This window comes from Zophobas morio, unplaced genomic scaffold (assembly GCF_036711695.1).
Source record: "Zophobas morio isolate AGI-343-1 ecotype UQ-CSIRO unplaced genomic scaffold, CSIRO_AGI_Zmor_V1 ptg000024l, whole genome shotgun sequence".
Lineage (NCBI taxonomy): Eukaryota > Metazoa > Arthropoda > Insecta > Coleoptera > Tenebrionidae > Zophobas > Zophobas morio.
This window is the reverse complement of record NW_026972129.1, coordinates 3249569-3265735: the sequence shown is the minus strand read 5'-3', so window position 1 is coordinate 3265735 and position 16167 is coordinate 3249569. Positions and strand designations below refer to the sequence as shown.

Here is a 16167-nt window from a genome sequence, read left to right as displayed (position 1 = left end):
AAATACTACTCCCCGATACAGTCTAGTGATACATACGTGCTAGTGCCCCGTCGAGTTTCGACACTCTTCAAAACAGCCTCTTCAGTATTAGCAATTCTATTACTACATAACCTACCCCGATCCTGAGCTGCCAGTTTAAAAGATCCGTACTCTTGAAGATGCTGTAGAGTGTGTATATTTGGCAGACGACGATTTGGGAGGCTTTCTGAAAAAATTCTTTGGACGCGAATGCCGTTTCTCTGAGCCGCACCGTAGACTAAAACGATATCGGTGTATTTAATATTTGAAAACAAAGCCATTTCAACATATTTTGACATTTGTGTCAAACAAACTTTAAAGAGACGACGTTTAATTACACTTGACATAAAAATGATTGTCAGTGTCAAAACTATTGTTAGGATATCTTCTTTACTGTTGCAGTTTTCTTGTTACTTGAGGTGAACCATGGTGAACATAGACGGCTCGTGAATATATGGGTGGGGAAATTATAAATTCGACTTGAGTTTTCGATAAAAATGCTATACAGGGTGTTATTGAAATACATGGAAACAAAAAATCTGGTGAATGTAGGGAACCTAAGAAGTCAAATGAACGTTTGTTGTTTTAGTAAAATTTTGAAAGGAAAATTTAACCCCTATCCAAACATTCATTCCTCCACTGATAAATAATGGTTTCACGAAAAAATATGAAACCTAGTAACTGAAAACTGCCGAGATGTAACTACTGTTGCTATTAATTTATTGCTAGCAACAAATAAACAATGACAATAATTAATGAACTGACAATTAAAACTTCAAAATCATAGTTTAATCAACCATAAAATGAAACAAAACGTAACGTATGCAACTAGAGCAAGTTTTCAAAATGTCCACCACCATTTCGTATATACGCTTCCGCACGTCTAATCAATGATTGTTGCCTTGTTCATGTAGAGTTCTCCACACCACAAAAGGTGAAACTCCCACTCGGTAAGACAATCGTCTAATGCTTATACCTGGATCGTTTTCAACGACATTCCAAATTTCTTACAAACAAGTTTTTCGCAAAATATTTGTCAATAATACCTAATCGTGTTGTGTTCTGTGTGTCCAATTGAAGATGGAAAACAAAGATTCCTCTAGCGATTCTATTCCTTCGGATATAGTTGCTGAAGCAGAGAATGCAGTTCAAGACCTAATACCGACAAAATGTAAGGACCGATATGAGAAGGCTTATAAGGAATTTTGGGCATGGTGCAATGAAAAGCAAGTAAAGAAAGTTTCAGAAGTAGCTGTATTGGCGTAACAGTTGTACTATCACCGATAAAACGAAGCTGAAGTTGGATCTGAACAAAGGAAGCAGCAAATGTTAGCAAGGTGTTTGAGATGAAAACCACTGAAGAGACAGATCGAAATGAAAGCAATGAGAAAAATAACTATATAAATTGTTCTTTTACATTTAATATAAATAGTTGTAATCATTAATCAATAAATCTTTGAAACGTACTTACATTTTACTTCCTGCACTAGTGCGGAAAAGTATCACTTTCCGCACGCCGTTAGGAAAAAGTTTTTATTCGATTCAACATTTTGTCAACTTGCATCTACAAAAGCACAGAAGTATTAATAGAAATATTTTCACTGCATAAAACATTGTTTAGTTTTTACTTTATTTATCATGTTGTATCCAAATTTTTTATTTAGGTATTTTGTTTTTATTTCTCGAGCCTAAGCGAAGAAAGTATTGTAATCGAGTCTGTCGGCCGAGTCTCTACTGTTACGTTTTGTCGACCTTTCATGACCCCCATAGTACGAAGAAATATGTCTCCCGTTTCAGTCTGTCTATCTGTCCGTCTGTCCGTGTGTTTCTCCATCTCTTCGTCTGTCTATCGTCCCAGATTTTTATTAGACAACTAATCTCCGAAAGTACTGGACCGATTGTCAAATTTTGTATTTATACTTATTTGGAATATCAACATGTTATACTGTGATCATGTAGATGGTAAAACGCTAACTAAAATTTGTCTAATCATTTCCACCAAAAATGTGATAACGTCATTTCAAAATTGTTCATTGAATTCAAACAGCCAGGTAATTACGTGTTACTCTTTGACTTAAAAAAATAATAATCTGTTTTACATTGTATTGTTGGTTGCGTTTTGAATTTTTTGTATAAAGCGTTTTATGAACCAACTTTAATTTTGTTAAAATGTCCACCTTAGGCATTTTCAGTGCTGAAATGAATTCTACTGTTTCGAACTATAATAACATTAAAAACTCTTTAATTCTTTGACCAAATTAGTCAACTGCAACGTTGGGAAGGGTAGGTACTCTGTATGTATGCACTTTTTAAGAAAAAATTACGTGGTGCGGTGTTTTAAAAGTAGTTAATGCGATATCGTTATATCACTTCCAAAAATAGGTGTCGCGAAATGTATAATGAGAAGTTTGAAGAAAATCGGCTTCATATAATAAATCGTAGTCAAACCAATGTGTAGTAACGAAAATTTGTTAGTGTCTGCAGGTTTGCATTGACGTCGTGAGAATGTTAGCAACACCTGTACAGCACAGTTGGAGGCCTATTTTTGTTAAGCAATAATAATTTTGAATAGATATAGCTTCTATTATAACATAGTGCCTGGTAGGTAGTTATTATTGGCTGCTCTACACATTTCCATAGGAAAAGCCATGGCATACGATATTATAAATAAACGTTCCAACTTATGACGCATGAGCAAACCCCTAATGATAAAATTAATCAATGTAGCTCACTATGTTCAAGACCTGATATTGTTGGAATTTCGGTCACGGAAAAAGTACGGTTTTTTATTATGTCTGAAAATAGCATCAATTAAGACTGAATGTGACTATGTATTTAAAAAATATGGTAATGCATAGTGGAAATTTGTGCTCATTACTTGTTCTTCTTTGATGATAATTGTTAATTTTACACAAAGACAAAACTAGATATTGTTCGTTATTACTGATTTCATTAAAAATATAGATAACAGCCTTATTTTTGCAGACCAATGTGTCGCTGAAAAAAAGCGACTTTGTACTTTCTTGTACTATTTTAACTGTTTTCAGGCCTTAGAAAAATTAAAATTTATTTTTACTGTTATTAATAATTAGCACTCAAGAATATTTTATATACAATGATTACGTATATATATTTTATTTGATATAGATGAATTTTAATTTTGGCGCATAGAGCGTGCCAAAACAAAACGACGCAATCGCAGCGAAGTTGGCGTAAACATGGCGAACGTCGGGGAATTGGTTTAGTGATTGTGATAAAAACAATTCAATGAGAAAGCAAATAAAAAAGTTACACCTTTATTTATTGTTTGTTCTTGTATAATGTGAGTTACCAAATTAGAATTTTTTATGTATGATGTGAATGTTTTATTTTATTAATATTTTATTTTAAATTGGCATTTAAATCACACTTACAACTGTAATTTTTATTTAAATCTAAAGTTTTTAAAAAAACACTATTTAAGAGAAGTTTTGCTCCTGTGGGCTTTGTTTTCATTGCCTTTCTAACAATTTATTTTATATTATGTGCAAATGTCTAGTATGTATGTAGGTATAGGTTAACCGTTGCTGTACCTTGTATTAATGTTTTGTTATATGTTCAACACTGTACTACGATTAAAAATTATTGTTTGATAAGTTTTGTGTATAAAGGAGACTTCCATGAGAAAATATGAGTGCAATACAAATGGACGACTGTGCTATATTGGTTCGGGTGAGTGTTTAATTCCTTGTTGTTTTTTTTAATTAGTTTAATGTTAATTAAGTGTAGTGAATTACACTATATTTTAAAACTAGTATGAATTTGCTATTTATATTTATTGTTTAGTGGTAGGTTGTCTTGGCAAATTCGCTCGGTCGGCAAAGTAGAAATGTTTTCTTTTCAATTCAACAGATGGCGGGGTCGTGACTGTCTTGTATATTGATTTGTATATATGTATTTTCAGTTTTATTTTCATATTTTACAAAGTTAACCTTTGAACTTGGACAACTTTATACTCGACAAGTACTTTAAAATTAAAAACGTTTCCTTCCTCCCCTACGCTTTTTTCGGTAAATTGTGTAGTCACTGTAATTTTTAAAAATTTTTTTCGAAATTCCGATGTCTTGTATTGCGATGTACTTGGGTCGTAAGTTCTAATTTTTTGCATAAGTACATACATATTTTCGTAGAGAATTGGAAATCAAATAAAATATGAGGCGATCATTTTGAACATTCGTTCATGTTAAGATAACAAATCTAGTTCGTGTATTATGGATTAAACTATTATATGTATATTCTCTTGTAATTAAAAAAATGGGGATTACGTAAACACGTGAATAGTTAAAAGACCATTATCCATAGGCATATCATCTGTGCGTTTATTAAAAGTGTTCAAATGTACATCTTCATTTAAAAAGTGAATGTAATAAGTACACATGCTGTTTTTATTAGTGGTTAAATTTATTCAGATAAATATTTAAAAGTTGGGTTCATTTGGGATAGGATGTACCTACGTAGAGTTGAAAAAAAAAAATCAGGATGAAAAATGGCATATAATGTTATCACTTTGAAAAAATACGACAGTAGGTTTTCAACGGGTTAAAATTGAATAATATTTGAAGTCCATTGCATAGTGATCCTCAGATAATTGAGGAAGTTAAAAATGAAGAAGTAGTATCAAATTGAAGTCATGATAATTGATGACCGTCATAGAAAGTTTAGGAGAAAAAGATTAAACATAACTTTTGAGGAAAACAAACGATTTCACAAAAGATTTCTAATAAGTGGACAAAAGCCTTTTTTGTTATTATGTATTTATTTTACATATGCATTTTTTACATAATGCGTATGTAAAGTAAATACCCAATTTTTGTTTAATATTTGTATTCCTTAAATTTAAATTTTTTATTTTTCTCCAAGTAAACCTTACGTGGTAGCAAAAAATGAAGTTCATATTCCTAATTAGCAATACAATAAATGTGCAAAATATTTAATAAAACAAAAATAGGTCTTTAAGGCCTGTCTTACCGTTCGCATAAAGGATAAGTAATCCGCTTACCGGCGTGTTAGTTATAACATAACAACCAGTAAATAACACCTACTTCCGTAGAGATATACCCGTCAAATAATCAAAAAAGTAGTACACAAGAAAATACATTATGTATAGATCTCCTCAGTTCAAAGATTTAATTCGCAAACTCAAACCTACACGATATTCATAAAACAAACCTAAAATTCCAGAACAATCTATACAATAGTTTCTGAGAATACTTGTCCATTACTTGTCTGACAAAATTGCCAAGAAACAACAGCTAAGTGGAAACAGAAGACCTAATTTGTCATATTCTAGGAGCTAGGAAGCGCAACCAATGTATTTTAAAACGTGTTTTAAATGAAGATTTATTCAGGAATATTTGTAAAAGATAATTATTTAAATTTTAATATACAGGCTTAGTCACTAAGCATGCTCTCCTCGATATTATTAGTTATTAAAAATAGAAAAAAAAAAAAATTACCAAAGAAGTACAGTCCCTTGACGACCATATACTAAAATTATTTTCAACTATGCAGAGTGTTCTGTTTTTAAGGCGTGACAAAAAACTTAGTTTTCTCAAATACAATACCCTTATATTATACCCTTTATACCATGTGTTTCTTTTATTTAATACAACCCCTGGAATTTTTTATCTTTAAAGATTCTTTGAGCAAATTTGTATCATTATAAAAGATCACTTAGGCATATGACTTATGAATAAATGACACGAGTGTCAATTTTTCAATCTACTAGATTGTCATCAATAAATACAAATTTTTCGTCTATTTTATTGTATAGTTTTTTAAGTATTGATTTTAGAACATGTGTTGCTTTTGAGTTTTTACAAAAAAGTCAATCTTTCCATTTATGAAAAAATTGGTTGGAAGTTGTTTCGACAGAACTTCCCTCGCTCCTGAAGTAGAATAAAACATCCAGCATTTTCGAGTTGAGTTTTTTCTTTACACAATTTTGCGATGACGTCATCAACATTTTTGCAAGGACACGTATATCAACTTGGATTGGTGCAGTGGAAGCCTATTTAAGCAAATCTAAAAAATATGAGTGCAATGATAAATCACAAGCAAAAACCCTTCATATTTTGCACATTTTGTGTATAATTTATTCGGCAAAAATTTGAGATGACGTTTTGGGAGGAATAAACAGATATTTTTTTTATTAACAATTTACCGTGCTTACAATAACTTTAACACGTCTGCAAGATTTCAAAGTATATTATATAATTCTTGAATTATTCAATAAAATAAATTGACTAATTCATTCTTTTTTTAAGTGACCCTGTATAAGCAAATCTAAAAAATGAGGTACTTAGTTTGATCCATAAAAAATTGGTCGAAGGCTATAAGTATTATCCGACAAATCCAGCTCTTTAAAAAATATATAATATTTGGTTTTCCGATTTTTGTTTTGTGATAACCTCTGGAAAGTAAAAACCAGAGGCATAACTACCACCCCTTGTCCTTCAGCATTAGCTTATAGCAGTCTGAAGCTCAAGTGTTTATTTATTTTTATACATCAAAAGAATGTCATGTAGAAATTAGTTTGATTTGAACGAGTTTGTCTTCTCAAAACAGAGGACTAACATTAATTTAAACCACAGTTGAACAAAATGTTATGAATATTATAATTCTTATTTTATCATTATTATAGAAAGACTTGCGTATGCTTCACATGTTCGAGACAATGGGGTGACTCGTTCTTAATTTGACCAACAAAAGATTTGTGATGGCGTCGTCAACATGGATAATAATAGTCACAGCACAGAAAAAAAGTAGTCACAGCGTATTACCAATGCAAGAAAAAAAAAAGTAAAGGGCCAAGTTCAGCATCGAACCCATAAGGGCAAATCGTACGGCTCAGCCGCCGGTCGCCTTCCAACCGATATAGCCACTGCGCCACGGAGACTCTCGTTCCGTGTTGGTAATGTAACGTTATTATACCTTCCAGATGTTTTTGTAAAAATTTGAACGTTTAGCGAAAAAACTGAAAGCGCATTTGTACACTACAAATATGTATAGGAATATATTTTTGTGTAACATTCAAATCACTTTAAAATGTGGTTCATTGAAAAGATGTCATCAAATTGTTGGTGGGGATGATTATCAAAATTTTGGTTATACTTCATTTGTTACAATTTTTCCAGGATATCGTAAAACTCATTCTCTCTTTTTTCCACCACCGGTATTTTGGGTTATGCTGTGAGAAACAAGAATAACAAAACGCTATCTCATTTTAACTTAAGCGGATGTGCGAGAGAGAAAACGCACAGCTGCGCCTGTCGGAGTGCAACCCGAAATTTGACCCAGGTTCTCAAACATTTATGTTTTGTTGCAGGCAAAATGCAAAATCGAATAAATAGTTTCTACCGTACAGTTGCACAATCTTAATGCGTTTTCCCATTGGTAAGGTATTATGAAAATTAAACATAACACTAACTTAAAATTTACATTTCATCTGTTTCATTAAACATCTCCTTTTCAAGTTCAACAAAACAGTACTTCTTGTTTGAGAACTTCTGCTTTGTACGCACCTTCCGGTAGATCTTTAGGACCGCCCCTAAAATTCTAGGCAATACGGATCATCTCAACCGCAATGAGAGAAAGTGAGACAAAAATAGTAACGTTTGAGAAGTATTATCTGTTACGGTTTTACAAGACTATGGAATTCTTATAACAAATAGACTTTCGGATTTAACAATTTACAGTAAATTCATTGGACATACACCTTGTAAAACTTTTATGACTTAAGCGCCTATTGTATAACTTAACTCAGTTCACAGCTTCATTATGGCAACAATGGACAGTCATAATCCTTGCGGTTCGGGTCCATAAAGCTTACAATAGCCAGTTTGATTCATAAGGGTGGTTTAGCTTAAGCCGCTTAAGTCATAAAAGTTTTACAAGGTGTATGTCAAGTGCGTTTACTGTATATGATATTTCGAAAATACATATAAAATTTGACAACAATCGGTCTAATAAAAATGGATACAGACACTAGACAGACAGGCAGAAGACAGGCAGACAGACAGACAGACAGACAGACAGACATACAGACAGACAGACAGACAGACAGACAGACAGACAGACAGATAGATACACACACAGACAGACAGACAGAAAGATAGACAGACAGATAAACAGACAGGCAGACAAACACACAGAAACGGGAGACTACTTTTTTCGTACTGTAGGGGTCATGAAACATCGAGAAAATATAAAAGTGGCCATTCGTCCCATGGACTCGATTACTTTACTTGCCATCACACAAATCTTTTAATTGATACAAATTTGCTCAAAGAACTGCAAGTTTATCTTTAATAAGAATAAAAAATTGGTCTAAAGAGTTTAGACAGTACTTCTCTCGCTGTTGGAAACGTGACGACTGCATGCCTATTATGTTTTTTCTCATTACATTTTTGTAGCGGGGCAATTTAAAACAATTTTGCGAGGACGTCATCAACATTTTTGCAAGGACACGTATATCAGTTTGGATAGATGTAGTGTAATACTAAAACTAAAAGTACTGTATGCCCAAATTTTCGGGAAAATGAATTGGGTCGTCTTGAATATTGATTTATAGTCAATAAAATAACGAAAGAGTTTACTCACCTATGCCGCATGTATTATCAGAGGTGACTCAAAATGATTTATGTATATGCATTCTTAATTTAAGATAATTAGCGGTAACACTTGTTGAGATTGTACACGTGAGAGTACAACCATACCGATGGTTGCCCAGACTTTTTTATTGCTTCGACTTCCGCTTATTATATAAAACATTGGATTTTATTTTAATTTTTGATGGTGTAATTCACAATTGTGTGATTTATCATTGGATTTGCATATACAGGATGACTCAAAAAAAATTAATGAATGCGTGAATTTATTTTATTCATTTAATCACGAACTACAAAACCGAATGCTTTGAAATCTTGGAGATGTTTTACAGTTATCATAAGCATGGTAAATTTTTAATCAAAATGTATTTGCTCATCCCCCTAAAAAATTGATGACGTCACCCTAAAATTTTGCTGAATATGTCCTATCTAAAATGTAAATAATATGATGAGTCTGTACTTGTGATTTATCATTCCATTCATATTTTTTAGATTTGCTTAACAGGTCGCTCAAAAAAAATATGAATGGGTCAATTTATTTAATTCATTAAATCACGAATAGTTCGCTCCATTTTCCCGAAAATTTGGAGATACAACAGTTATTGTTAGTGTTACATTGTATGTAATAAAGTAAAATGTAATGAGAACAAAAATTGGCATGCAGTCGTCATGTTTCTAACAGCGAGGGAAGTACTGTCTAAACTCTTTCGACCAATTTTTTTAATATTCTTAGGCTTTATAGCTATACATTATTTTCGAAATCCCAGTGCGACGTTACCAGTTATTTTCATTTTTTTGAAACTTTTTTAGCAATGGAAGGGTTCACAAGAAAATCGCAGTAGCATTATTTTTAATCTCTGGGTCACCATATTTTGTAGAAAGATAAATAAAAATATGAGCTTTATTGTAGTCTAAATAAAATTGGGCTTTAATATGCAGAGTATTTTATAAAAAATAATATAACAAGTGTCAAAAGACGATGTTTCAGACTTTTTCCATTTCCGCATGTGTGTCCGTCCGTCTATTTGTCTGTCTCCCGTCTTCCGTCCGTGTTGATTTTTAGTGGACAGATAACCTCCGAAACTATTGGACCGATAGTTTTCAAATTTTAAATGTACTTATGTTATGAGTATAGTTAGGTGGTAAAACGCTAACCAAAATTTATCTCATCATTCCACCCACAATTTGATGACGTCTTCTCCAAATTTTACAACAGTAAGGGCCGGCTTATAGAAAAGCGAATTAAAAATTTAATCCCCGATTAATTTAACACAGGATTAAAATGTGGAATATGAACCCCTGATTGGTCAAAACATGCAAGTTGCCCAGCAACAGACCCCAATTAAAAGTTAATCGTGAATTAACTTTTAATTGAGCTCTACAGGGACTACATTAAATTTCAGATATGATAATTACTTATTACATAGTAATTAACCATTCAATTATTACATATATTATAGTTGTGCCCAATGGTAGCAATGATAACATCAAGATACGTTCTTGTGTACGCTTGGGTAAATATAACCAAGATAAAGTGCGTCCTCTTAAGATAATTTTCTCTTCTGCCCAAGATGCAATTGATTCTTTAGTGGTTTACAGACGTAAGGATAATTTATACTTAAATCGGGATCTAACTCCACGACAACAAAACATATCTTATTTGGTCAGGACTGAATATAAACATCGTAAAGAGCAAGGTGAGTCTGATATTTATTTAAGATACAAAAATGGCATACCAAAAATTATTAAAAAAGAAGAAAAAAACGCTTAATATTCCAACAGACAAATAAATACGAAGCCCTTGCATTAAAAGAAATAAAAATATATTACCAAAATACTAGAGGGTTAAATACCAAAGTAAATCATTTTTATCCTAATGTTTTTGTCAATAACTCTGATATACTCGCATTAACTGAAACCTGGTTGAAGGATGATGTACTAAGTTCCGAATATTTTAGTTCAATGTTTAATGTCTTCAGAGCAAATAAAAAGGGCAGAGGAAGAGGAGTTTTGTTAGCGGTTAAATCTCATCTGTCTAGTAAACAATTAAAACTAACATCGCCTGTTACGGATGCTGATTTAATTGGAGTCAAGGTGTAGTTAAATGAAAACGTCAGTTTAAATATAATAAATTTATACATTTCACCAGCTTCACCCAGTATTTGTTACGAAGAAATCTTTGAGTATTTGGAGCATGAGAATCTTATATCTGAAAAAACCTTAATAGTAGGTGACTTTAACATCCCTCAATATTATAATCAGATGATGCAAAAAGAGAATGTTGGACATTTAACAGGGTCGAATATTCCACTGTGTGATTTTATTAATTTTAATGATTTACAGCAGCAGAACTTAGTAACTAATGCTAAAGGTAGACTTTTAGACTTAATCCTTTGTTCTAAGGATTTGAAATGTACCGTATTGCAGTCCAATACTCCAGTAGTTGATGAAGATGCTCACCATCCTGCGTTATCTATCGTTCTACAAGTTCCTGCAGCTAATTTGAAAGAGTCTAATTTCAACTTTTCGAGAATTAAGACCAAATATAATTTTCGTAAAGGAAATTATATAGAGCTATACAGATACCTGAATAACACAGACTGGTCTCAACTACTAGTTATTAAAGATGTCAATGTTGCTTGCGACTATTTCTATTCCATTATTTATGACCTTTTAGATAGATTTATTCCCAAGACTCCAATTAATACTACGACATATTATCCTGTTTGGTATACACCATCTATCATAGGCTATATTAAACGTAAGCGTCAATTATGGAAGAGATATAAAAAAAATAAATTTGATAGAGTATTATCACAAGTTAATGATCTTAGGAGACTCATTAAGAAAGAAATCAAAGTGGCATACATCAACTTTATGGTATCGGCGGAAACGAACATCAAGCAAGATCCAAAAAATTTATGGGCATATATTAATCAAAAGAAAAATGTCTCGAGTATCCCAGGCCATGTGTTCAATAAAGGTATTGAACTAACTGATCCACAAGAAATTGTCAATCATTTCGCGATTCATTTCAGTGACGTCTTTAGTAGTGATAATATCTGTGATAGTTTCCCAGTCTGTGATAGAGAAAGTGATATAGTGAGCGTCTTACACAATTTCGTAATAAATACCTGTGATATTTTGGATGCCGTCAAAAAAGTCAATTCTAATTTTACTATGGGTCCTGACAATGTGCCTGCTTTCCTTGTAAAAGACTGTATTTCTTGTTTATGTGAACCCCTTTGCTACTTGTTTAATTTAATTATTGCTGAGGCTGCATATCCTAATAAGTGGAAGTCTACTAAAGTTATCCCGGTCTTCAAATCTGGTGTACGTAATAACATCGAGAATTATAGGCCCATTGCAATAGTTTCAAATTTTAGTAAGATCTTTGAAAGAATTGTAGCTAATAATTTATATAGTCATGTATCTAATCAACTTAGCCCCAGTCAACATGGCTTTATAAAAGGAATGTCAACTTCAACAAATCTGTGTGAATACATCCAATACATATCTGATTCTCTTGAAAGTAAAAAACAAGTTGATGTTATTTACACAGATTTATCTAAAGCTTTCGATGTGGTTAATCACTCGATTTTGCTTGATAAGTTGAGCAAATTTGGCCTGTGTAGTAATTTAATAAAGTTATTTCAATCCTTTTTGTGTAATCGCATTCAGTATGTTGAGTACCGTGGTTTTCGCTCTCAAACTTATGTAACTACGAGTGGTGTAACGCAAGGGTCAAACCTTGGACCTATTTTATTTATTATATACTTCAATGACGCACTTTTAGAATTTAAGTGTCCTATCTTTGTGTACGCTGATGACCTGAAGGTGGCTAAAACTATTACCACGCTTGATGATTGTTACTCGCTTCAAAATGATCTTAATAATTTTATTATATGGTGTCACAATAATAAACAAAATATTAATGTAGCCAAATGTAAAGTAATAACCTTTTCTAGATCACCTAATACTACACAATATAAGTATGAATTAAACGATACAGAAATAGATAGAGTATTCCAAATTAAAGACCTTGGTGTTGTGGTTGATTCAAAATTGTCATTTATACCTCATTTTCAACATATTTGTGATCATGCTAATAGAATGTTAGGGTTTATTATAAGAAATACTGTCGGTTTTACCAATGTTGATTCTTTGCTTGTATTATATTATTCATTTATTCGTTCTAAACTGGAATATTCATCCGTCGTATGGGATCCATACTACAAAATTCATATATCTTCAATAGAGCGTATTCAAAGAAAATTTTGTAAACATTTGTTTTATGTTAAATTTGGCAGATATCCCGTAAGAACTTGTTCGAGCGTAATTCTTTTCAATGAATTTAATCTATACTCGTTGAAGGATAGAAGAACGGTGGCAAATATTATATTTTTACATAAGCTGATTCACGGGAAAATTTTTTCACAAAATCTGCTTGGTAATCTTAGGTTTCACATACCGCGCTTAAATTGTAGATATACTGGAACATTTGCAATAGATTGGTGTAGAACTAATCAACATTTCTATTCGCCGATATATAATATGTGCAGAAGTTACAATAACATTGCTCCACTTGCAGACATCTTTGTACAGAATATCAAACATTTCACTTATCTGTGTAAAAATGCAGTTCTTACGCCACTGTAGTTGACGTTCCTGCATGTTGAGTTATATCATTTTTTAGTGATTAGTGTTTAGTTATATAATTGTTTTGTATTGATTTTTTATTTTTTTTTTTTTTTTTTGTTATATGTATTTGTGTATACTTATCCGGAGTTATGTACAAGTATCCACATAGATCTTTGTCTGTTGGATAATAAATTACGATTATTATTATTATTATTATTATTATTAATTAATAACTGATCTCTGAGCACTTTCCGTTTTCTTGATTTAAGAGAAATTCAAAGGCTGCATTGATGCACTATGGATCTACTAGAATTTCCTTGCTACTTCTGAAAAGTGCGCACATGTATATTCCCAGAACAATTTTTTAGGATCTCCATTTTATGATTAATTCAATTCTCAATGAATGGATTTTAATCCACCCTGTCTTTTAATCAAATAACGTTGTCGAACTGAGTTTCGAAATTTTTTTATTTTACTTTCTTTTTAATTTTAATCTTTTTTATAATTAAGCTAAATTATCAGAGGTATTAAAAACTACAACTGTTTTTAATTAATATTTTTAGTATCTATTTTAAAAAGTTGTTACTGTTGCACAAAAAAATGGTACGTTATACATGTGATAACATGAAGCCTCATGATTTAAAATTCCTTCTTATCTGAAAAAGTTGCAATGTACACATTTTATTACACAAAGAACTATATATTACGTTACGTTAATTGCCTTCTCATCAAAAAAAAAAAAAACTCATTGTAAGTTACACCAAAAAAAAAACATTGCAAATTATTATTAAGTATATCTAAGAGATTACGTGAGAGATTCTTAAAATTTTTACATATTATCATACTGAAAGAGGTTCGTGAATCACAAAACATTTAAAAATTTGACACTGCAGTGTTCTAACTCTAACCAAAATTATTTCCACGTGCCTAAAGTTTGACCTTGGTCGACTAGTTTAAAGTCCTGTCCAAGAGGTACCATACGTGCTGCCATCTATTAACAATTCAAAAACGACAAAAGAATTATTAACATTTTTTGAAAGGCACAAAGGCATTCATAACCGAAACAAACCACCATTACACGTTTTGAAGTCTCATAATGTCAAATCAAATTAAAATTTGTCAAAATTATTAAGTGTAATTATTAATAGATGGTAACACGTATGTTACCTCTTGGACAGGCCATAATCTTTATACTAGTCGGCCATGGTTTGACATACGAACAAAAATCTTTTTTTTATAAAATTCACCTTTTTCGGTCATTAATTCAACAGTTTTCTTAATTGAAGACGTATGTCATAAATTATGTATTAAACTAATTATAATTAATAATAATAATGTGTTGGATAACAACATTTTACAATTTAACGTTGAAACTCGAAAACTGAATGTTCTGAAATCGTTTGAAGGTTATCTTAAACCTTTTATCCATTTATCCCCTAAAGAATTGATGACGTCACCTCAAAATTTTGTCGAATAAAAAAATAAAATCCGCAAATTCAAATTTTATAATTTTTAGGAAAACCTGAATATCTTGTAGTGTACTTCAGGGACGAGATGGAACTTCTTGTCAAATTAACGTTAGACCATTTTTTTAGAATTGCTTCTAAAGGATGTCTCAACAATTTAATATACGAAACAATACACTTTATTGTTTAAGTTTGTGAGACTGATTATACTGGGTGATTTTTTAAACTCTAGTTAGCTAAGACGCTTACTGTTTCAATTTTACTGCTGACGTGTCACGGCTAACTAGAGTAGAAATTGAAAAAGCATCCGATATAACTTTACTCCTTTTGAGATGCAGAAAGGAACTAATAACAACACTATTGTATTCCTAGAATTCCAGGAAAATTAGATAAACCGCTTTCGATTTAATCAATGATTCACAATTTTTTTTAACTTGTCATGTACAGGATATTTTAAAAAATAAGCTTGCATTTTACCAAATCACAAACAGCCTTGTATCTCAAGGCATATTTTTGAAGAAACGTGTACTTAATAATTTTTTAAAGTCGTCAATTTTATTGTGAAAATGTGTAAAATAAATGTAGATGTGTACCGTTCTATTTTATGAAATCAGTGTTAATGTCTTACCAAAATTTGTTACGTAGGTTTTAAGACAAATTATAAAGTTTTGTTGTAGAAACTGTATAAATTTGCAATACTTTAGATCTATGACGTTCAAGGTATGGCTACATTATTAAGAATAGTTGGAAAAACATGTCACGGTATAATTTCAGGTGAAATTTATTTAACAAAGTTTTATGATAATGTTATCAATTTTGCGGATGGAATAGATCGATAAATTTGGGTTAGTGTTTTACAACTTACACGGTAAACTTAACACATTCCTAAAATTTGAAAAAAAATAATTCTGTGCATTTAGAGATTATCTGTTTAATAAAATCGACCACAGATAGACAACCAAATGAACGCACGGAGAGGAACCGGATGTCGATATCCTACAGCAAGTGAAACGTTAAGAAAACATGAAATTAGATGTTTGTTAAAAGGTTTATATGTACAATATTTCCTTTACATTTATTTTTGAAAGAAAAAAAAATGTAAAGTTATTTATGTAGAACTTCTGTAAGGTACATTTTTCAAAACATTTATTTAATATTACTCCCCGAGCGTAAGCTACGGAAGTACATATTGTAATAAGATCTATCCGGCGAACGGCTACTTACTTTCATTTTTTTTTGACGTTTCAGGAGTCCTAACGTACGAAAAAATAGGTCTAGCGTTTCTGTTTGTCGGTGATGTGTTATTTATGTTTAAACTCCATCTTAACTTCATTCGAAAAGAAAAGCTTTTAAGAGTTTGAAATATTTATTTGTAGGAAACTGCTACACGCGTG

General features: G+C 31.6%; 2 protein-coding genes across 4 annotated transcripts in view; both read left to right on the top strand.

Moving 5' to 3' along the window:
* The first annotated feature begins 3248 nt into the window (after positions 1-3248).
* The window catches only part of LOC135135649 (neurocalcin homolog), a 103696-nt gene continuing 90777 nt past the window's right edge, over positions 3249-16167 (top strand). For both annotated transcript variants that reach the window (XM_064064766.1, XM_064064765.1), the window contains exon 1: positions 3249-3340. The gene's annotated coding sequence lies outside the window, so the exon portion shown is untranslated. The remainder of the gene's footprint in view (positions 3341-16167) is intronic.
* The window catches only part of LOC135135650 (neuronal calcium sensor 2), a 96951-nt gene continuing 84032 nt past the window's right edge, over positions 3249-16167 (top strand). Inside the window, exons 1-2 of one of the 2 annotated variants that reach the window (XM_064064770.1) lie at positions 3249-3340; positions 3669-3729. The gene's annotated coding sequence lies outside the window, so the exon portion shown is untranslated. Of the gene's footprint in view, positions 3341-3654; positions 3730-16167 lie in introns of both variants that reach the window. The other variant, XM_064064771.1, reaches the window with a different exon arrangement.